This window comes from Papaver somniferum, chromosome 6 (genome assembly GCF_003573695.1).
Source record: "Papaver somniferum cultivar HN1 chromosome 6, ASM357369v1, whole genome shotgun sequence".
Taxonomy (NCBI): Eukaryota; Viridiplantae; Streptophyta; class Magnoliopsida; order Ranunculales; family Papaveraceae; genus Papaver; species Papaver somniferum.
This window is the reverse complement of record NC_039363.1, coordinates 12,581,284-12,605,580: the sequence shown is the minus strand read 5'-3', so window position 1 is coordinate 12,605,580 and position 24,297 is coordinate 12,581,284. Positions and strand designations below refer to the sequence as shown.

Below are 24,297 nucleotides of genomic sequence, written 5' to 3'. Positions count from 1 at the left end.
TTGAATGTCAAGCCCATAGCTGCTTTTGATAAGCATTCATCACAAGGGCATAATTAAAGTGCTTGATAAATGACAAACTCTATCGCAAAGTATCAAAGAGCTCATGCTTGAACATATATTTTAGGTGTTAGTGGCCTAATATATAAAAAGATTCCATTGCTTACAGGAACAAGTTACATTTGCAAACAAGCAGTGATAGGCAATTATTGTTGAAAAAAATCATTTGAACTTATAAAATTGGGAACTTCTTCATTAATTAAATGGATGATGTCAACAAAAACCACTTAGCATGCAAACAAACACTGGCAGAAAAACAAAAACATCTCCAACTAGAACACATTAAGCATATGCTTACCAATATAAGATTGTGAGACCAATCTGCCTTTTGAAAATCTTTTCAGAAACAGCATTATTCTCATTTCTTCTACCGCAAAGTCAAAGAAAAACAAGTAGAAGCTAATGCAAGATGTCATTGCTGGGAATAATCAAGCTTTTTCTACCTGCAAAACCGATTCCCTTCATTAGGTTGAAAATCAAGTTCCTTCAAATCTCAGTTGTAAAGTTTAAACATTATAGAAATCACCAACAATATAAACCAAATTGAAGCCCGGATATTGTGATTCAAGAGGCTTTTGAACTACTAAGATGATTTCTAATGTCCTACATGGTATCATTCAATTTTATTTTCTTAAAGTGGCGAAATGAATTAGTTTAAGAATCAATAAGCTGATGAAGATAGATAGCAGCACATACATGTTTAGAATAAACAGAGGGACTTTTCTACTTCAACAGGCATTTATCACGGTATAAGCCTTACACACTCTTCACCATCAAAAGAACATTAACTAGTAACTTGTCCCATCAGAGTAACTATAACAAAAGAGCCTCATTTGGATGTCAAACCCGTAGCTTTTGATTTGTATCCATCACAACGGTATAATTACAAACTCCGCTGCAAATTCTTAGAGAGCTCATGCTTGACAATCAAGTAGGTGAACCGTGAACGGCAATTGACAAAATTCAAGAACTAATAAATTTGGAGTCCTCACTCCTCAAGTAGTAAATGGATCATGTCCAGAAATACCCCTAAGCAAGCAAAATTGCAAACAGATATGGCGGCAAAAAAAACAAAACAAAACAAAAAAAACAGACAACAGAAACAACTAGGAACATCACTAAATTGAACAAAATTAAAGCATCTTCTTACCAATATAAGGTTGTAAAATTTCCACAGAGCTGCCTTTTCAATGGACTTCCACTTGAAACATCTCCCATCTCTTCAAAGACACAGTACATCAACACAGAAAAAAAGTACATCAGTAAACAAACCAAAAGGTGATAAATCACGATATGATTTTGAGAACAATTGTAACCAAAAGAAACTTTTCTATGTCAAAACGCATTATCAAAGTTGAAGCCTCACAAATCAACACAATGAAGAGCATCACGCTTCACTAGCAAATCACATTAAGCTAATAACCCAATAGCTTTTGATAAGTATTCATCACAGGGGCATAATTAAAAAACATCAACACTATGACAAGCCTCAATCTACATTGACAAAAACACAACTCAAATTGATAAGTGCTCATCACAAGGCAACATAACATTGAATAGAAACTAGACCCATCTATGAAAAAAGAACCTCATTTGGATGTCAAACCCATAGCTTTTGATAAGTATTCATCACGGGCATAATTAAGAAAGAAAGTCCACCAACATAATGGCAGAATGTGAATAATCCCAATATGAGAAATTGGAACAAATGATACTTTTCTAAGTTGAAAGGCATTATCAAGGTGTAAGTCTCACACACATCAACACAATGACTCTTCCTAACAAAAACACATTACAAACTAACTTGCCCCATCAGAGTAACTATGACAAAAAAAAAGCCACACTTGGATGTCAAACCCATAGCTTTTAATTAAGTATTCATCACAAGGGCATAAGAAAGATACTGGATAAATTACAAACTCTAATGTGAAGCATACAGGAAGGCATGTATGAACATCGACAGAGTGATAGGAAGAAACCATATTTGTAAACAATCAGACTAAGGGAAACTATCTTTAATAAAATTAGGAAAACTTATAATATCTCATCAGTGTAGAAATCTGAGTTCACCTTAACATCCATTAGTTTAAAAACTAGATTCTAGAACAAAGACAAATTAAACAAGTTGAAATCAGATACAATAAACAACAAATTCAAAAACTAGGGTAAAATCTGCAACAAATTCTATATCAGGTAAACAAAATAGACTATATTATCAGAAATGCAGTGAGTTTATACCTCAACCAATTTGCAACGATGGTGAGGTTCACTGGTTCAGAGAAGTAAGAAACTCCAAAATTCCCATTCTCTAAATCCCAAACTAAACCTGCAAAACCTTTTGATCTTACTCAGCTCCTCGTTGATCTCTTCTACAAATCTGCATCATAATGAGTAAACGCAGCGTCCAGAGCCTGCACCATTGGTCGAACTAGGATAAAAACTTGATGCCTAAAATCTGATTGTGAAGATTCCTTAATTTTCTGCAGCTTGGGATAGATATCCGCCATGGCATCCTTCAGTCTGCTTACCTTGGTATTAAGGTATGTTGTTGTAATAGGATACGATGACCAGAAATGCTTCAATAATTCTTGAATGGATATCCAGTAGTGCAGTAGCTCCTCTTTAGTTTCCTTCGGAAGTATATCCAGAATACATTCCTGTGCATTATTCGCAAGATAATATTTGGTACTCGGTGGCTGCTGAGACAATCCAATAAGAACTGTACTAGCAACTTCTGGCTCAATTACAGGATCACCTAATCCTGTTACTTTCATCTCAGAGATTGACTTTCTCAAAAACCCATATGCTTGCGCCATGTTCGTATTACAATGTATTGTTTTTGTTCCAACTGTCATATCTCCCAAGGCTTTTAGTGCATTAAATCGAAGTACTCCTGTGGATCCTTAATAAGAAGAGGTGCAAATGGAAGGTTATGTGGTGTTTGAAGATCTTTAATCGCAGCCATTCGAGAAGCCCGTTTCAAACAATTGTAATTTTCCTTATCATCAGATATTTGGGCAGCTGAGTCAGCCTTCTTGGACTTGGCTAGTGCTTCCGCTACAGTTCCATAGGTTAAGATCTTGTGCCAGAGTCCTCTTATACTGTTCATATTCGGAATCAGTAAACTCCTCGGATCACGAAAAATTCCATGATCAGAAAGATGTATGTAGTCATCCCCTTCATCAGCTTCCATGCCTGTTTAATTGGAGAGCTTCACTGGCCAATATGGCATCCTGCTTTAGAAAGACAGCCAGCTCCTCATCTTCAGCAGCTTCTGCCGCAGTTTCAACAGCATTTATTTTATCTATGGAGAAACTCTGCTCTACAATACTTCTTTCAAAAATCCTTTCAAGTCATCTTGCTTGGGACAGATTTCAGAAATGCCTGGTGAACAGCTGGTTTTTCAGTGAAAATCTGCTGAATAATCTCTAGAGTCAGGCTGAAAATAACTTTGTTTGTCCGGCCATCTGTCAGTGCCTGACATCTGCAAGTATCGCACTTTTGAACCCGAATCACTGTTTAGACATCTTGCTGACTTCAACAAAACACCACTAATAACAAATTGTTTATGCAGCTTCTGCAACTCACTACTCTCAGCAAGCAGTTTCATCCGAAGCTCCATTTCTTCTACTCGGAGCTGTTCATCATGCAGAGTAGTTGCAGATTTCTCTGAATCCACTTTGGCATCCAGTACAGATGATTGCGTAGCTTGTATATTTCCAACGACCTTTTTAACAAATTCTAGGCATATATCACGTTCCGCAAATTTATCGAACTAAAATGTGTAACTTTTATCACATCCAGATGTAGGTTTCTGTATAAGCATCAGTGGCGCTTGTTTTTGGCTAATTTTCTGACCTTCAATGGATCTAAACTCAACATTGAGTCTTGAAGATGGCTTAAGATCATCAGGTGAGTAATCAAATTTGTCCTCTGTCATGATTAGAACTCCCTTGAACACCAAGATCCTTGACACCATTGTTCTTATACCTAGCACGCATAACTACCAGACTGCACACCATAGTTTTTGCACCAATTTAACAATGCTGACTTCAAGATTCTGATCAAGAGAATGAATTCAAAACTAGAATTATGAATTAAAAGCTTATTTCAACAGGGTTCCTTCAAGCTCAATATATAAATAAAATTCAGAGTGGTTATGCCAATTTTCAATCTCTCCTAAACTATAACACTAAAAGACAGGTGATACAAGTGGGTTTCGGAGCAAGAAATGAAAGAAACAAAACACAGGACAAACTGCAAAACAGTAGGCAGAGTTCAAAGCTCTCCTGATGTTAATATTGAGATGTATTTGAAGTATACATCAATGCTAAAAATTACCTTCTCCCTTTCTGACAATTATATTACATAGACTTCATCCTCCTCAGCTGCTGTATCATCGACCCTGGTATCAGGACTTGGTACAGTAGGTACAGCCTTGTTTAGATCTCACAAGCCTGCTTGAACTGATGGCTGACTGTGAGCCTTGAACAATTTGGCAGTCGTGCAACAACCTTCTGAATAGCTTATGTTGCTTCTTTATTCTACCACAACACAAAAACAAAAGTACATCACTAAACAAAGTGAAAGTTTTCAGGTTTGAGCCTCACAGTCACAAATCAACACGATACTGGCAAAAACACATCCAATTACTAACTTGCCGCCCCATCAGAGTAACTATGACAAAAGAGCCTCACTTGGATGTCAAACCCATAGCTTTTGATAAGTATTCATCACATGGGGCATAATTAAGAAAGAAAGTACACCAATATAATGGCAGAACCTGAGTGAATAATCACAATATTATTTCAAGAATAAATTAGAACAGAGTGACACTATTCCATTTCAAAAGGCATAACAAGGTTTAACTTGACGCACACCAACACAATGAAGATACTACGACAATACCACCATCAGATAACGACTTGAATTTCCCCATCAAGTCAGTTTTTAATGTACCTGTGGGCGACGAATTGCCCCATCAGAGTAACTATGACAATAAAAAGCCTCACTTGGATGTCAAACCCATAGCTTTTGATTAAGTATTCATCACTAGGGCATAACTACAAAAGATACTAGAACACCTAACCAAACAAAAAAATACACATAATTGCTTATAGGAACAAATCAGATTTGCAAACAAGCAGGCCAGAGGCAACTTTCTTTGATAAAATTCAGTGTAGATACTAATCAAATACAATTCAAATTCACCATAAACATCAATTGATTTAAAAACCGTAACCGTTGAACAAACTAAACAAGTTAGACGATCAGATACCAAAATCCAGAAATTCAAAAACTATTCTATATGATAAAAAAATCTAAAATAACTTAACTTGCGACTGTTTTGAGATTAAGAGAAGTAAGAAACTCCATTAAACCTCATTCTCTACTTCTCAGACTAGTAAACGCCGAATTTGAAGCGATAGCGGAGACTCCAAGCTCCGGAAAGTAAAACCCTAGTTCAGTGAATCACCGATTCATCGTCCTATATGAATGACGGAACCCTAAGGGCTAGACCCAACCATGAGGGCTGCAATCCGGCCGCAAGGGTAGTCTTACTTTCCTCGTGACCTAATTTGTGCCTGAAGGCCTAAATTGATCCCAAATGGGCCACGTGAACCTGCAATTTTTTAATGGCATGAAGTTTTTACCTCAGTAGAAAAAAAATACTCTCTCCGTTTTAAGAAGATAGGCTTTGTTTCATCTATAAGCCTCAAAAGGAGTATGTAATAATATGTCAAAGGAACAACAATTAATTTTTCTTCTGATTCCTTTCAATATGGGGCAAGTTTGAGTGAAATTTGGGTAAATTACAGCGAGTCACCAATGCAATTTTTTTTGTTTGTAACCTATTATAGGGGCTGATGATTCTATTGGAGGGGCTGAACCATGAGAATAATGTCTACCAAATTGGTTTGGGGTTCCTAATGTCATGTTAAAAGTCAAGATAACCTTTCCATTTTTAGAAGGACTAAATTACCCTCTTATCTAGTCAAGATTGCAGATGGAGTTACTGTTGGTTATTCTTAATTAACCAACCGTAACTATGATTTCTGAAAGTGTTACGGTTGGTGATTGAAGAACCAGCAACCGTAAATCCTAAAATACTATTTAAAATATCCAGTTACGATTCATTTTGTAGCCGTAAAATATTTACGATTGATTTCAATTTTAATAGTACCAACAGTAAAAGTTCCTGAGTAAAATCCAATTGTTTACAGTTGGCTTTGACTTAAATTTTATCAACCATAAATAGTTACCGTTGGATACTAGCTATCAACAAACGAACCGTAACTTGTTTACGGTTCGTCTTGCAGGACAACAATCTAACTGTAACTGGTTTGTGATTGGGTTTTTCCAATTTTAACCAGTTACGGTTGGATGTTCTTCAGATACTAACCGTAAATAGCTCATACAGCTTCTGTGGCTAATTGCAACTGTAAATGGCTCATACGGTTGACTTCTATGGTTAATTCCAACCGTAAATTGCCCTGAAATGGACATTTGAGCTAAGAGATCAACCATGGTAGGATCTCCACCGTGGGATATATATAAAATATGGTTTCTCTATCATATACAGATTCACTTTGCTCCAATTTGCCACTGAAATCACTCATTTTGGTTGAGTAAATCAAAATCAAGGTTTTTGAAATAAATCTAAAAAAAAAACCTCTCTATTTAATCTCTCCACCAAAACTAATTCTTAATCTGATTTAATTTTTCACTAAGTATGAAAAAATTCATTAGTCTAAGATTACCTTAATCTAATGATTAGCTAATTCAATTAATAACACCAACTAAATAAGGGATTTTTAGTCATTATGAAAAATATATAGATAAGGAGCTTTTGAAATTACTAATAGGTGACCCTTTTTGTCCTATTATATCAACCCCTCAAATGATTTCTTCATCCTTATAACAGGTTTTTTTTTGGCTCTAATTTCAAGAAGCTTGGCTGAGGTTTGGACAATTAGAAGAAAGAAAATTGAAAAAGTCATTGTTTGAAGGTGCATTTCATTTCCTCACTTTTGATCATACATAAAGACTCATTTGTATCTAAAATTAGGCAAAATCCAAGTCATTGTTTGAACATTGGTTCTCTATCGAATAATATACGACCTTTGTTTCTGAAAAGATATACTATCGCTTTTTTCAGTTTAACATATTTTTAGCTATCAATTGAAATGAGGAGGGTAATGAGTACACCACAATCTTTTCTATATCAACCTACGAAGACACATCTTGTGTAATTCTACCAAAACAATTATGGAAAAAAAATTAATTCAACAAGATGTAACTTGTATATAGTCAAAGTTTGAGACCAAACTAACTACGAGATCATATCAAGTAGATTAATATTCCATTGCAATACCCAAATATAATTATAACAATAATTATAGTACACAAAGTGAAGTAATGGCGCGACACAGAAAAATTATTTAGCAGAAACTCCGAGACCTTAATCTGGTTTTGAATACTCTCAAAACTAAGCCACTATACAAATTGATTGCAGCAACTTTGCGTAGTTGAGACCAAGTAAACACTTCTTTGTTACTCAGTTCCTTCAGTATACCTGTAATTACAACCAATCTGGTATACGTATGTTAATCTCAAGACAGAGTCCACAATCTTGTAGTTTCTTCACCTTCCGTAAAGACTTCTGCTCTCAGCTCCTTTGAATCGTAACCTGAAACATTAAAGGGCTAAATCTGCTTCAGTAACAAACTCACTTATCAATCTCCCAACTATTTCGATCAGAGATAAAGTAGAGTAGGGGATTTTTCTTTCAATCAATATTAAATTCCTTGGTCAAAGATTAAACCAAGGCAGTGATTATCGAAATAATCAATGTCAGTAAAAAAGATCTATCCAAGTCTTAGACAATTTGTTCGATCTTTACACAAGTCTTATGTCTATAATAGCTTTTCTGGATCCCAAAGAATCAAGTGTTCAGGAAGAATCATAAAGATCATAAACCACCAAGTCTTCAATCTTCAAAGTAGCTGCATAAATAACTTGATTTCATTATTGATCAACACTCATATACAATAAATAACATAAGACATCATAAAAAAAATTAATGAGGAAAAATCTACAGAAAGGACCTAGTCCGATTTTTCATGCATCTATATATTAAGTTGCTACAAACACTAGCTTACTATAAAACTTCATACTGGAATGTAGTTGAGACCGAATCGACCCTCCGATAAATTCAACTTCAGTCATGCTCCTTACTTACCTTCCTTAACCAGATAGAAAGTTTCTCATCCAAATCGCATAAGGAATGGTCCAATTCACAATAATTATATTCAGCATTAAAACAATATTAACAATATTGCCTTGAGAAACAAGCTGTCAATAACAAACAAACTCTTCAATTTAGTGCCCTTCAATTACAACAATATTACTAAATTTTTTAAGCATGTGTCTTACCCATAAGGTCCGAAGACATTCTTTCAAATATTGATCATTCTTGAAACATATTTGGAATTCTTTTTGTAAACCTTGGTAGCATTTTTGGTTAAGTACATATTAGGGGAGGATCATACAATGACCATCACGACTTCCCGTTAACATGGCATATTGAAAACCTATGTATTATAATCATTGTTCCTCGATAGGGCTCTGATGTGATTTAATCTTGTCATGTAAACACCACAAGGGATTTGACATCCGAGGAACTTGTGTCCAATAATACAAACAATCCTAATTGTTTTCCCAAAAGAAACAATAAACGTTAACACGGTTTAACATTATAAGAAAAATGAAAAGAGTGGGCAATCTCATTTACAGATAAACAATCTGACAAGTTGGGATATGTTTGCCAAATCTTAATACTGAACACCATGTGTGTCACATACGGTACACAAAAAGAATGACAGAGCTTACATTTTTAATAAAATGCATCATAAGACCAATTAGAGACACATTACAATGAATAGAAAACCTATCTTCGGCAGAACCAGTTGTTTTAAAGGTCTCGATTACATGGTCGAGATCGTCAATACCTTCTGTAAGAGGGACCTTTTATTGATTCAAATATAAGGATATTTTACGAAGATAAAAAAATCCACCTTTACGCAATTCATTTGAAGCTATAAAGACTAAATAGTATGAGTTATCTGAAGTGTATAGTATTCTATCTGGAAAAAATCCCCCTCTTGTATAAATACATCCTAATATGCAAGATTCATAGAGAATATCATTCAAACACACACATCAACTCTACGCTTGATAAATAAGATTATGCGAGAATACCCTTTGCTATTCCCCATAGTCTACCAAATCAATCTAAAATATCAGTTTCAAACCATCTGGAGTGGATGCCAGAACTTCTCTCAGTAAATGGATTATCATGATTGTTGAAGCAGATCGAAATATCACCAGTTTGAGAAAGCACCATAATTGACATACCCAAGTGTAAAATCACCTAACATCACACCACATGATAAAAAAGTTAACATCCTCTCCAATAGAAAAAAATGCAAGATAAAATACATTGTAAAATAAATGTAGAAAGATAAAATAAATCCATCAAACGTACCAAAGATAATCTATCAATACCTACCTAAGTATAGTTGGTTCTTTTGACTATAGAACTTTCATACCTCTCTAGTATAATAGCCGTATTGGTTTCTCATTTCCAGTAACCTTATCATCCGTACTAGCTAGGTTCTATATCATCATAAGGCAATACATTGTTTGCAAGATAAATTTCTTTGACATTTAATTTTCGTACTTCATCACTTTCAACCGACACAACTAGAACAAAATTCAGTTTCTTCATTGATTTCAATAGATATTGGTACTTCAACTCCACCTCCAATCCCTAGATTAACAACCATGTCGATAGAGTTATAAAAGAAATCGCAGGAAAGAAATTAAAAGAGATTATGCTATGAGGTAGAATGTGAGAGCATTGGTTTAACTTCCATTTTCTTTGAATACAGTCTTTTTTTGTGAGATTATGCTATCAGGTAGAATGTGAGAGCATTGGTTTAACTTCCATTTGCTTTGAATACAGTCGTTTTTTGTGAGATTATCTCCTGTCCTAGCAGTGGTTTAACTTCTATTTTCCACTAGCGAACGTTGATAACACTGCTTAAAGTGGTAATTTATAAAACAAGAGTCATCCCTTATCCTCTACTAATGAAACAATAGTTTTGTTGTAAAGGTACCGGGTTTTGGTATGGGTTACAGGAAAGATAATGAGTTTGTGCAATTTATGAAAATTAACCGAATAAACCTTTGACTCAGTGGTTTAAATATTTTGGGAAATTCGGTTCTCTTTCCTAAATAGGTTTGAACTTAGGTTACTAGTACCCTCTATATGAATCTGACTAATTCGATATCCTTTTTTAGTCCATACAAAAAATGATGCTCCTGTTAGAATTTTCAAATATTTTCTTACACCCTCAATATTAACATATCGCTTATTTAAGTGGTTCTTATAAACAATTGTTCAACATCGTGATTTTCAAACTATTTGAGAACGCTTGATAGACACACTTTTGAGTGCATTATTTTCTTTTGCTTAAATACATATATCACAAGACTACTTTCCAAGGGTGAAAGTATGCCTGAACTAGGAATGGATCTTGCCAATTTATTTTATTTACTTAGAGCAATTCCTATGGAATGAACAAACTCAGAGTTTGTTCATTTTGTTCCCACTATAAAATGAACAAACATGGAAAATGGATGTTCAAACCATCATATTTGTTGGTTTGAACATCGAGTCGGTAGAACCAGCGCACGTCTGTGGTAAATACGGGCGTCATGTCTAGCAACGCTGGCGTCAGAAAGGAAAACGCCAGCGTTTGAATGTCGAACGCGCGTTAGCAGGTATAGCGCCAGCGTCAGACCCAAAAACGCCAACTGCTCTACCTGAACGGCTGAAAACTCTTGTGATCCAACAACTACAATTTTCTGAACTCTATAAATACTCCTCATTTCAACTCCAAATTCACACATTCTTCACTCTCAAAGCATCTACAAAAATGCCTCCCAAAGTTCGTTCTGTTAGATTCACTCAACAAGATGATGTAGCTATTTGTAGAGCATTTGTTTTTCACATACAAGATGTTGTCTTTCTTAATGTAGCCGTATCGACGTTGACTTTCTGGGAGAAAGTTTTCAGAATGTTCATACAGGGAACATTTATGGGCGTGATTCTCACGGATTGTTGCATCGTTTTAGTTCAATTAGTAGCCATGTATTGGAGTTCATGGTTTTACTAATGAAGAATCACAAAAATAAGCTCAACGGTGAAGCCGAACATGAAGCGGAATCCAGAACTCTAGCGATGTGGCCAGTATCTCACATAGGTCGTCCTTTTGACTTCCATGCTTGTTTAAACACTCTTAGGATGCTTAACAAATACGATCCCCTACTCTAGGAATTCCACCGTCCACTGAGAATTAGGACGCCTATGTAGTAGTTGTTTTAATCTAATGTATTTCTTTTATTTTCATGTATGATGTGGTTGTTCAATGCAGTACGTTTTTATTTATGATGTTAATATTGATGGTGTAATTTTTAATCCAAGAAAAATTTAAATTACTTACGTGCAAATGTGAAGATAATCGTAATAACATAATACCATATTGAATCGATTTGTCCTACAACTTCAATCAGCCCACTCCACCAAAAAACACCTGGGACATTCCCAGAAACGCCTTCCATATGTGTCTTCTTCAGAAGAAATCCTTAAATGCATAAAAGTCCTGCAACCGAGATTTGAGCATGAACTGATTATCTGTGGACAGTGTTTGTATTCGTGATCTCCATATCCACAATGCTTGCAGTGTAATAACTCCTTATTCAATTTGGCTTTAAGTTTGAAGTTTTTGCAGAGTGTTGCAATCTTTTTTTCTTCTTCTTTTTTCTTCATAGCATCATCTAGCATATGTGGTTCCTCTGGACAATTGGGATCTTGACATTGCAAATACCTGAGCTTTTCTGGTTGTGATTCAATCACCATTCTGATGCGTGAACAACCTTCCCGTGGACACTTTGAATACATCCAAGGACATTGCATAAGACTGTGGTTATCCATGAAACATAATGGGCAAACCTCTTTTTCTTCGACACATAATATTTGCTTCGCTTTGCCTTTAGAATTAAACCTAGTGATGTATTCATAATAGAAAATATGCATTGGTAATTCGAACGGGCGTTCAAAGGAAAGTCGTGGGCGATTTTACTTTGAACGCCAACGACTAAATTTCCATTTCCAACGGCAAACTTTTCTTTCTCAACCTGTAAATTTCATTCCTCCTATCTCCACAATCACATCTTCTTCTTCTTCTTTTTTCATACATCTCTCCTCCTTTGCATAAATGTCTGTTAGAAATCGTGGTCCCAAGTTTGCTCAAGAAGAGGATATAACTCTATGCAAAGCATATTTCTTTCATAGGGTAATCACTGGTGTTGTTATTTCTCATCACAGTTGTTTTTGGGAGAACGTTTTTTCAATGTTCGTCTCATTGACGGGAAACCCAGGGAACTGAGATGCTCGTCGATTGCGTGCTCGTTTTAAATCTATTAGGCTTGCAGTCCAGCCATTTCTTGCTCTGGTAATAGAAATTGATCGAGAAAATTTCAGTGGTGTAACTGAAGATGAAGTGATCCAAACAGCTCTTGATAAATTGGGAGGAAGCTCACCGTAAGCCTTTTCGTTACGAAGCGTCTTTCAGAATTCTAAAAGATAATCCATCTCAAGCACATCGTTACTGCACTCGAATGCCACTGCCGGAATTTACAATGGAAGAAGATGTTGCTCTTGTTCGATGTTGGTTACATCGTATGGCGAGACCAATGAACAATGACAATTTCTGGAAAAGAGTATTGGGACATTTTGTAGCATCGCGGAACGAAGCCATAATAAACAGTAAGAGCCTAGAACTAAGAATTGTATTTATCACTAATGAAGTCAAACATTATACGGAAGTATTGTGGATGGTTCATCGTAGCAATTCTGGATTATCCAACGAAGAATTGGAAATCATCGCTCAGACCAAGTTTACCGAAGAAAGCGGGAGAGAGTTTAGGCATTTTGAATGCTATGAACTTTACAGAGAGAATGTCGCTGGATTTGATGTAGTTTGATGTTTTTGTTATGGTTTATTAAAATGTAGTTTGATGTTATTTGCAAGTTTAATAAATTGTAATAAATTTCACTTAATCTGAAGTGGAAATCTATTTTAAAATATAAACATTTTCATTCATTGATATTACTGCCAATTCTTTTACAAGATATAAACTTATTAGACAATAATAAAAACTTCAATAAAAATCAAGTACAAGTTTTGGCCTTCTGCTTATCTTCATTTGACGTATTTTCCATTCAACGCCCTCTTTGACAGTTTCACCTTTGTTTTTGAATTTTTTGTTATTAACTTTCAAAACTGGAGCTCTTCTTTACCTTTTAGCAAAACATTTTCTTGGAGCAACTTCAAAAACTTGCACTTCCCTCATACAATTTTCAATCTTTTTAAAACTCCCACATACCTTAGAAACAACAGCTTCAAGTTTTGCATCGCAAAAAAGTGTGATTGCCTTTTCAGCAATTGAGAATTAGATTTTACAAGAGAAAATTCAAGAGAAGTAAATTTTGGTGTGAGTGAATTGTTTGAATTCGATGGTAATTTATAGAGGCAAAAAGTGAATTTTGAATTTAAAAAAAACACCCGTTGGCGATTTTTCTACAAACGCCAGCGTCATATATTAGGACGCCGCGTCGAAGCTTCGGACGCCGGCGCTTGGCTTACCAACGCCGGCGCTTTTATCGCAGACTCCAGCGTTTTTCCCTCGGACGCGTGCTTAGTTATCTAATGCCCAGTACTTTACCATAGTAGAAAAACCAGTTTGGCCATCACATGGCTCAACAAAATTTTGCATCTGACCATTGCTAGGAATTTCCCTTAGGTAATAAATTCAAGCCCAGATAGACATATTGCTAAGCCATGATAAGAGTTTAGTTAAGTCCATTTTATGCTAAAAGATGAATTTTTTTTTTGTTTCTCTTAGTTTGAGCGGGAGAAATAGGAGAAACAAGAAACTCCTAGGTATGGAGATAAAGATTTCATTTAAGGAGCATAGGGTTTTCTACTTTACAGTCATAGAATTGGGGAACTGTTTTTATGAGTAAGTGGGGTTCTATATAGGAATAATAATATACACTGTGTGTTCGTGCTTCAATTATAACTGATTATACACAATGTTTTAAGAACTAGTGACGATGTCTTTGCGGGCATGACTACAATTCGGGTTTGGGACGTCGCCTCAATCTGCATCGGTCCGTACCTCGAGTCGATCGACGGAACGGCGATGGCTCATCACCGTTCCGCATCCGACCGGGGCACATCGCCGGCCCCCATCCGCTTCTCTCCCGACAATTTCAAGCATTCTTTGACTCTTTTTTCAAAGTTCTTTTCATCTTTTCCTCGTGGTACTTGTTCGCTATCGGTCTCTCGCCAGTATTTAGCCTTGGACGGAATTTACCGCCCGCTTTGGGCTGCATTCCCAATCAACCCGACTCGCCGACAACGCCTCGTGGTGCGACAGGATCCGAACACGACGGGACTCTCACCCTCTCGGGTGCCCCTTTCCAGGGGACTTGTAATTTCATTTTTAAGTGAAATGTATTCCGAGATCTCACTACAGGTAATGCTGCCTAGGCGCTTTCCCAATAACCAAAAACAACACCCAAAAAAAAATAAGTGCACCACGTTACGATAGTGTCATTCAAACCATGCCGGCCTTCCCCATATTAAATATCGATTAACTCATAATTCTACCCTGTATGACTAAGGTTACCTAGTGTAAAGATAATATTGTCCCGGTAAAGGATAGCTTCTGCGTGAAGTCATTTTCAGTATACCATTTAGTGAGATCCCAACAGTACTGTGGGGCTTACAACCTCGCCAGAATTGCCCGACACCGACACCGACACCGACACCGAATACCTAGTTGATGCAATACTAATTCTATACTACTCATTGCATTTTAGAGAAATCTCATGCCAGAAAAACTTCTGTAGTGTATGTTTTCTTTGCTTTTGTTGTACACACATTTTGCAGGGTCGCTAGCGTCTAGAGTAGTAAGCATGGTAAAATTGAAACTCCTCCACCAATTTCAACAAGTACCACCTCAACCGATAATCTCCTTTCAAATTCAAACACAACAAGTATCACCTCAGGTCACCTCCATTTGATTTTAAAAAGAAACGCAAAAAAATAAAAATAAAAATAATAATTCAGGGGCAATCCGAGAATTGAACTCGGGACCTCTCGCACCCTAAGCGAGAATCATACCACTAGACCAATTGCCCGGTTGTTGTTTTCCTTTACTATTTAACCTTATTAAAACAAACATCATATGTCCGGGCCTAGAACTATTCAAGCCCGTGCAACATCACAAGTGGACGATTATTTTTCTATCAAGCCGCCTTTAGTAGCCTATGGCGAACTCGACGTCCATATCTGATTCCAGCGCAGGTGAACTTGTGCGAGCCTTCCTAAACAAGTTTATAATGTGTGCATATATAGGTTTTATGTCCCATTTATATGTATGGCTAGACCCAAACTAATAGACAAAGCCAGAAAACAAATCAACGTAAAGATGGAAACTCGAGCTTCTTGTAAAAAGAGAAGAATATTTGATCATGGAATTGGGATCTTACCAGATGAAATCATGGCTACTCTTTTTACGATTTTACCTGTGAAATTAGTCTTCAGGTTCAGGTGCGTATGCAAATACTGGTGCAACAAGTTATTCAAAGATTATGTCAGATTTCTCCTTAAAAGTTCTTTTGAGGCGAATCTATCTGAGCTCTCTTGGCTTATAAAAAAGCCAACTGACCAAGAATCATGGTATAATCTTATAAGATAGATAAATTGCTTAGCGGCCCGTCTGATATAAAGATAGATAATCCGTTCGATTCTAAAATCGTAGCAGCTGATATTCATATTTATGGTTCTTGTCATGGTTTGGTTTTAATGAAGCGTCCCACTGATAAGTTACATAAGTATAGTTATTGTTTTACCACATGGAACCCATTTACTAACGAAATCAGTTGGATTTACTAGGGTTTTAGGGTTAACAGAAGAGAAGAAGAATAGAGTTTAAACAGAACTTTTCTTATTGATTTTAACTGTATTACAATGCATAAAATCTCGACAGATATATATATACATAAACATCGTGTACTTCAAGCTAACATATTTCCTAATACACAGTAAATACCAAACATAACAATCTCTAAACAGAGAAACACCGTGTACCATTGTTGGGTCACAATGTACACGTACCAGATCTTGTGCTAACACCCTCCCGTAAGCATAATGGGTTATCCTGAACCGTAAGCTTGAACCATAAAAGACAAAACCTATCTTTAGAAAGTGGTTTTGTGAATATATCCGCAATTTGATCTTTAGAGGATATAAAACGAATATCAAGAAGTTTGGAAGCAACTTGATCACGAACAAAATGATAGTCAATTTCAATATGCTTCGTCCGTGCATGAAATATAGGATTAACAACGAGATAAGTTGCACCAAGATTGTCACACCATAAAATAGGAGGAGAACGAGTAGATATACGAAGTTCCGAAATGAGTGACTGAATCCACATAATTTCCGCAGTTGCAATGGCAAGTCCTCTATATTCAGCTTCAGTACTAGAACAAGATACTATTTTCTATTTACGAGCACTCCAGGAGATAATATTTTCACCCAAATAAACACAATACCCACTAGTAGAACGACGATCATCAAGAGAACCAGCCCAATCAGAATCAGTATATGCACTGAAGGATAATTGTAGAGAAGGCGACGGTCTTGGAAATATACCAAAACTAGGTGTATTTATTGAGATAACGAAGTATTCACTTAACTAAACTCCAGTGAAACTCGGTTGGAGCGTGCATAAACTAACATACTTTATTGACAGCGTATGCAAGATCCGGGCGAGTAAATGTCAAATATTGCAAAGCTCCAACAATACTACGGTATTCAGTAGCATCAGATAATAAAGTGCTTCGATCAGAAGAAATATCACCAGAAGTACTAAGTGGAGTTTGAATTGGCTTAACTCCATTCATTTTTGCTCGAATAAGAAGATCATGAGCATAACGTTGTTGAGAAAGATATAAACCCGAAGAAGTACGAGTCGCCTCAATGCCAAGAAAATAAGATAAGGAACCAAGATCCTTCATTGCAAATTCTTGGTGTAAACGAGTAAGGATAGAAGTGATACATGTGGTACTGGAACCAGTAACGATGATGTCATCCACGTAAACCAACAAGTAAATAGTAGCATGAGTACCATTGTAAATAAACAAAGACGAGTCACACTTCGAAGTAATAAACCCAATCTGTAGCAAGAAAGTACTAAGTCGGTGGTACCATGCACGAGGAGCTTGTTTAAGTCCGTAGAGAGAACGATGCAGTTTGCAAACATGTGTAGGAAATCGAGAATCCACATAGCCTGGAGGCTGTTTCATGTATACCTCTTCTTGAAGTTGTCCATGTAAGAAAGCATTCTGCACATCAAGTTGATGAATAGGCCAATTGGAAGACAAGGCTAAAATTAGAATAACACGAATAGTGCATGGTTTAACAACTGGAATAAACCTTTCGGAATAATCTATTCCCTCTTGTTGATTATAGCCTTTGGCAACCAAGCAAGATTTACGGCGTTCAATCGTACCATCTGCCTTTCGTTTAATACGAAATACCCATTCAAATCCAATAACATTCATAGAAGAATCATATGGTACTAGTGACCAAGTACCATTTCGAATTACTGCATTGATCTCGTCATCGGATGATTGACGCCATTGGAGATCTTTATGAGCCTGTGAAATACAAATTGGTTCACGAAGTGAGTCACATACCAGCGCATATTTGGAAGCACCAAGAGCTTTAGGCTTAAATATTCCATCTTTAGCCTATTAATCATTGGATGTGTCCCTAAAATAGGTGATATAGTCGACACAGGGTCAGTGGAATCTACAACAACAGTGGAAGTCGAGGTTGAACTTGTCTGTCCTGTGGATACGATCACATCAGTTGAAGACAGAGTTTCTGATGCTGGAACTGACAGCAAATTAGGATTTGAAGCAGTGGAGTCCAACACGTCAGTTGAAGAGGCAGGTTCTGACGCTGGAACTGACAACAAATTGGGATTTGAAGCAGGTATGTCATCTGGGGTAGCACTAGCTATTTCAGTGGAGGCTGTGCGTTGATTTGATGAAGACCGAGGTGCTGTAGGAGATGACGTTGGATGAACAGGTGGAGATTGGTCGATCGCTAATGGTAACTGCCGAATAGTTGCAGACTGTGTGGCATCACGGGAGCAAGGTGGAACCATGCAGGATGGCAGTAACGGAGAAGTAGAACTGGTAATCGAGACTGGTGGTAATGAAACATTCAAGGGTGAAGTAGGAATTACCTGAGAAGGAGTCGATGCCGGTGAAAGGTGATGATGCGGATGCAAAGGGAAAGATAGTCTCATCAAAAACGATATGGCAACTTATATATATACGACCCGTAGGAATGTGAAGACACTTGTAGTCCTTTTGAGACGGACTATAGCCAATAAACACATATGGAGAGGAAATAGGTTCCATTTTGTGAGATCTATACAGACGTAGGTGAGGATAACATAAACCTCCAAATACACGAAGAGAGATGTAATCCGGTGGGAGATCGGAAAGAGCTTCACATGGAGATTAATTATTAATGGAAATGGAAGGAACACGATTCATTAGATAACAAGCAGTGTAAAAAGAATCATACCAATACGGGGACGGTACAGAAACCATGTTTAGAATTGTAAGACAAGTTTCACGAATATGACGATGACGGTGTTCCACTAAACCATTTTGTTCAGAAGTATGTGGACATGAAAATCTATGAAAAATACCAAGTTGTTGAAGATGCGGAGTAAGTTTATGATACTCAAGTGCATTATCAGATTGAAATATTTTGATTTTTCGACTAAAAAGATTTTCAACATGCTTTTGAAACAAAAATAATATAGAAAAGACATCAGATTTTTGAGACATAGGAAACATCCAAGTAAAACGACTAAATGCATCAATAAAAATGATATAATATTTGTATCCTTCATTAGATAAAATATGAGAAGGTCCCCATACATCCGAGACAATTAAATCTAATGGATTGGAATAAGTAGTTTTACTAGGATGAAAAGGTAACTTATGACTCCTATGTTCATGACAGGATGAACAAAAACTAATAGTCTGACTTGAAACTGGAAGAGAAAACTGGGAGACGACTTTACGAACTGTACGCATCATTGGATGTCCCAATCTAGAGTGCAAGTCTTGTAAGCTAGCACGTTCTCCTATGCAAACTTTAGGAGATGTATATGGATCATCAAGTTGATAGAGACCACCCTTCCTACTGCCACGAAGAAGAACCTTCTCGGTACATCGATCCTTCACAAGACAAAAATTTGGATGAAATTCAAATAGAACATTATTATCAGTGGTGAGACGAGAGACAAATAAAAGATTGTGAGATATTTTTGGTGCAAAAACAATATTACGAAGATTCAACTTACGGTTGGGAGTTCCCAAAATAGAGGACCCAACATTAGAAATCGGAATAGAAGAACCATTAACCATCTGAATTTGATCAGGACCAGTGTACTCAGTTGGAAATTGAAGACGAGAAAGATCATTAGTTATATGATTTGTGGCACCACTATCAGGAGTCCATAGAGGAGATGGCAGTAAACCAGTTTGAGCAGCATACGCGCGAGGTGCAGATGATGGTGGTTGACGTCTAGGTGGACGAAAGCTACGATCATAATGGTTCCAACAGTCATTAGCTTCGTGATTTTTGCGACCGCATAGTTGACATGCAAGTTCTGTACGACCAGATGAGGATGAAGCTTCATAACGACCAGATGCTCGATATGTTGATGATTGTGGCCTATTATTCCGGGATTGAGCAGAACTGTATTGTCCAAATGATGAGGTGTACGGTGCTGGCGAGCGGGATGATTGCTGTGGAGACGGACGGGACCTAGGAGATGCAACTATATTAGATACAGGCTGAGAACTCAATAACTTATCCCGTTGTTCAATTCGAAGCTCAAAAGTAAGGAGATAGGTGGGTAACTCCTCCGTGGTTTGAGAGCTCATATTAGTTGTAAGAGAAGTGACAATTGCATCATACGAAATGTACAACAAGTAGACAGTGTCGAAACTCTTTTTCAGTGACAGTGGTGTTTGCAACGGCAAGTCTATCCACGATATCTCTAGCACGATCTATATATGCTCGCATGGTTTGAGACCCCTTCTTTAAAGAAGGTAATTCACAATGAAGATGATGGATTTGAGCATCAGATTTGGTACCATAAAGAGATTCAAGAGAGGATCGTATTTCCTTTGATGTGGTTAGGCGATGTACATGACGAAGAACAGCTGGAGTAAGTGATGGAAACAACCAACTAACAAAGATTTTGTTTTGTTTTCTCCATGAAAGATAAGCAGGATTAGATAAATCATCAGCAAGGGTAGGTACTGGACAAGGAGTTTTACCAGTGACATGACCATCCAAATCATATCCCTGAAGATAAGGTAAAAATTGGGCACACCATAATGGGTAATTGTGTTCCTCTAACTTACAGTGATTAAGTGGTGAGGTTGAGAAAACCGAAAGGACGACATCACAGAAGATTGTAAAGAAGGAACAGTCCGGTTGATAACATCAGAGATTGTAGAAGAAATAGTAGAGGATTCGGTAGACATGATGATGAAGATCGACTAACCTAGCTTATACCAAGTTGGATTTACTAGGGTTTTAGGGTTAACAGAAGAGAAGAAGAATAGAGTTTAAACAGAACTTTTCTTATTGATTTTAACTGTATTACAATGCATAAAATCTCGACACATATATATACATAAACACCGTGTACTTCAAGCGAACATATTTCCTAATACACAGTAAATACCAAACCTAACAGTCTCTAAAAAGAGAAACACCGTGTACATTGTTGGGTCACAATGTACACGTGCCAGATGTTGTGCTAACAAAATCAAGGATAAAGGGGTGTAAATTGGGCCGGGCCGGGCAGCCCGGCCTATTTATTAAATGGAACGGTATAGGGCGGGCCGGAACATCTCTTATCCATGAAATTAAAAGGGCCGGGCGGGCAGGGTTATTTATCTACAGTAAGTACCCATGGCCTACCCAAGCCTGTTTTGTAATTTGGGCTCGGACGGGTAGGGCCGGGAGGGCCTTGAATATTACAAACAAATATATATTATACATATATATTGTTAAAAATAAAAAGAAAGTAGTAATAATACACAAGTTTTACTTAAAATTAATAATCAAATACGAGAATTGAGATGGGAATAAGATAAACCAAACTTCCTATAATTTTTCCTGAATTGAATCATCAGAAAAGGAAGTGCCTTAGATTTTGCTCAATATATTCTCTATATGGTTAACAAAATTAGACTCCTATGGAATAAAAGTTAAGAAATACATATGAAAACTATGAGGGTTGACTATATTAAGTATATGTACCAAGTATATTCTAGGATAAAACAAAATTGGAACTGTCACTTAGGCTAAGTAAATGGATAACACTGGCGGGTAGCATTGACGGGATAATAGGGAGGGTATTAGGCCGGGCAAGAAAATTTGAATTGTGGTCTATGCCCGCCCTCTTATTTAAATGGGCTAGGTCGGGCCAGCCCGTAAAGGGCCACGGTCACCCATGGGCTGTCATGGGACAGGGCGGACGGTACTGGGCCTCGGGCTGCCGGACAAAAATTACACCCCTAAGGATAATTATATATCAAAGCCAATAGACGACCAATTTCCAAATGGTTTATGCATTAACGGCCAATTTGATAAGAAATGTCTAGCATACAGTCAATACGGGTTTGGCTATGACAGCTTTAGAAATGATTACAAACTTGTGAGGGTGAGGTTCTTTTGTGATTCCGTTGATATGGCTATATTTGGTTTCGAAGCTCAGATATATACATTAGGGTTGAAGTCATGGAAAACAGTAACTTACACCCCTCGAATCGACCTTTTTTTGGAGGCTGGTGGTGAGGATTATCATCCTGTTTTTGTCAATGGAGCTCTTCATTGTATAGTAATTCGTCGCAGCCGTGGTACAGGACAAGATTACAAAACCGGGATCACAGTTTGTTTTGACATCGAATACGAAGGCTTTATCACACTAAAAGAAAACCTAGCCTAAGCGACCAAAACAAAGATTTTGGCGATAACCCAAGAACTAGAGACAACACGTTTGGTGGCGAAGGATCACGGTGTGAGGAGGTTAGTAGTGTGAAATTTTAGGAATCTGTTATATGTATTTCACAAGGGATGATAGTTCAGTACTGGTTTTCTAATTACCCGAACTCCGAAGCATATGAAATAGCTAGAGTTGTTGCGAACAATTTTTTTATATGAAGACCTATTGTACCTGGTACTTTATTGATTTTTATACACTTTTTTCTCTTATGATATTGATCATTATTTCATCTTACCAGTGAGAATTTTAACTTTACAATGTTTGAAACTTGGGTATTTTTATTAGGAGTTAGGTTTACTAAAAATGTACTTGTACAACAATGGTCAAGGTGACTGCAATTATCATTTTAAGAGATTAGCAGTGAGTTCTAGGAGATTTTGGTAAAAATTGAGACTCATGACCTCGCCAAATTTGTGATCGCCAACCTAATTGATTATTGTGGTTATGCACCCCCTTGTTTCTTTTCTAGCCTATTCTGACTTTTGTTTGGCGCTAAATACTTCCAAGAAGAAGAAACAAACTTCCCTTTAAATTTATTGGTTTCTACCATGTTTTGGTAAGACACTACCCAATCTCCTTAGACTTGTTGGCAAAATGGTATATTCCTAATTCCTGTCTGTTCTGACTTCTTCATTATCTTCTGCTCTACCTTTTCAGAACATCATCAATTTTGTTTCTGTTAAACTTCCAGATGATGGATCGAATTACTTAATATAGAAAACTCAGTTAGAGTTTATTTTCATCACTACAGATTTATATGAATTTGTTGATCGTAGTGTGGATCAACCACAAGAAACAATTGATGTTGATGGTGATACTATACCAAACCCTCTTTATCTTCATTGGTGCAAGATGAATAGGTTCATAATGTCATGTTTAAATGCCACTTTTGATGAACCAATTTCTTGCTGGATAATTGGGTTTTCCTGGAACGCAAGTTCATTCAGAAGTTTGTAGTAAACAAATCTCTTCTTCGCAGTCAGCTTCATTCAATCAAGAAAGGTACAAAAAGTATTTCTACTTATTTTGATGAATTGAAGATAATTACTGATCCCCTTGCTGCAATAGGAGAAATTATAGATGAATCTGATACTGTCATGTATGCCTTAATGGGATTAGGGAAAGAATATATATAATTTGTCATATCTTCTCATAATAGGTTCAAGACTATCACATCATGAGCTGCGGCTCAAAGTAGAAGATGATGAGTCTCGATCTGCATCAGTTCTTGATTCTCAAAGTTCTGCTTATTATGCTAAGCACAATAACAGTCATAATGCATCTACTTCTAAGTCTAACAATGATAGTAAAAGCAAGAATGTGATACATGACTTTAGTGAAGTTGAATGCCAGATTTGTAAAAAGAAGGGACATACAGGGAATATATGTCATTTTAGGTATATTCCTAATAAATCTCCATATGGAAAGGGAAAGGACAAAGCTGAGAGTAGTGGTGCTACAAATAATCTTCAACAAGAATTTGCTTTAATACAAGTGAATTCTACATCCTTAACTAGCTCAGATGGCAATGTTGGTTCTATTTAGTTGCCTGACTCAGGAGCAAACGCTCACTTGACTAAAGATATTAATCTACTGGGCAATGCAAAGGTTTATGATGGGACAGACAAGGTCATGGTAGGAGATGGCACTATGTTACCCATTGAGAAAACATGTAATATTGTGCTGGATACTAACTATAGTCAGTTTCATCTGGATGATGTTTTGTATGTGCCTACTATCAAACAAAATTTATTGTCCATTGCTATGTTTACAAAGGATAATTAGGTTTCAGTAGAGTTTTTTGATTACGGATATGAGCTAAAATGTGTGAAGACTAGAAAGGTGTTGGCTGAAGGAAAAATTAAAAAAAATTTGTATCCAAGGTATCACTTCTTTTGCTTTAACTACTTCTACTGCTAA

At 36.7% G+C, this 24,297-nt stretch overlaps 1 non-coding gene across 1 annotated transcript; it reads right to left on the bottom strand.

Annotated features, from left to right (window-relative positions):
• Positions 1-15,322: 15,322 nt before the first annotated feature.
• On the bottom strand, positions 15,323-15,394 carry TRNAP-AGG. The gene has a single exon. It is a non-coding gene; the product is annotated as a tRNA-Pro (tRNA).
• Between the last annotated feature and the right edge of the window lie 8,903 nt (positions 15,395-24,297).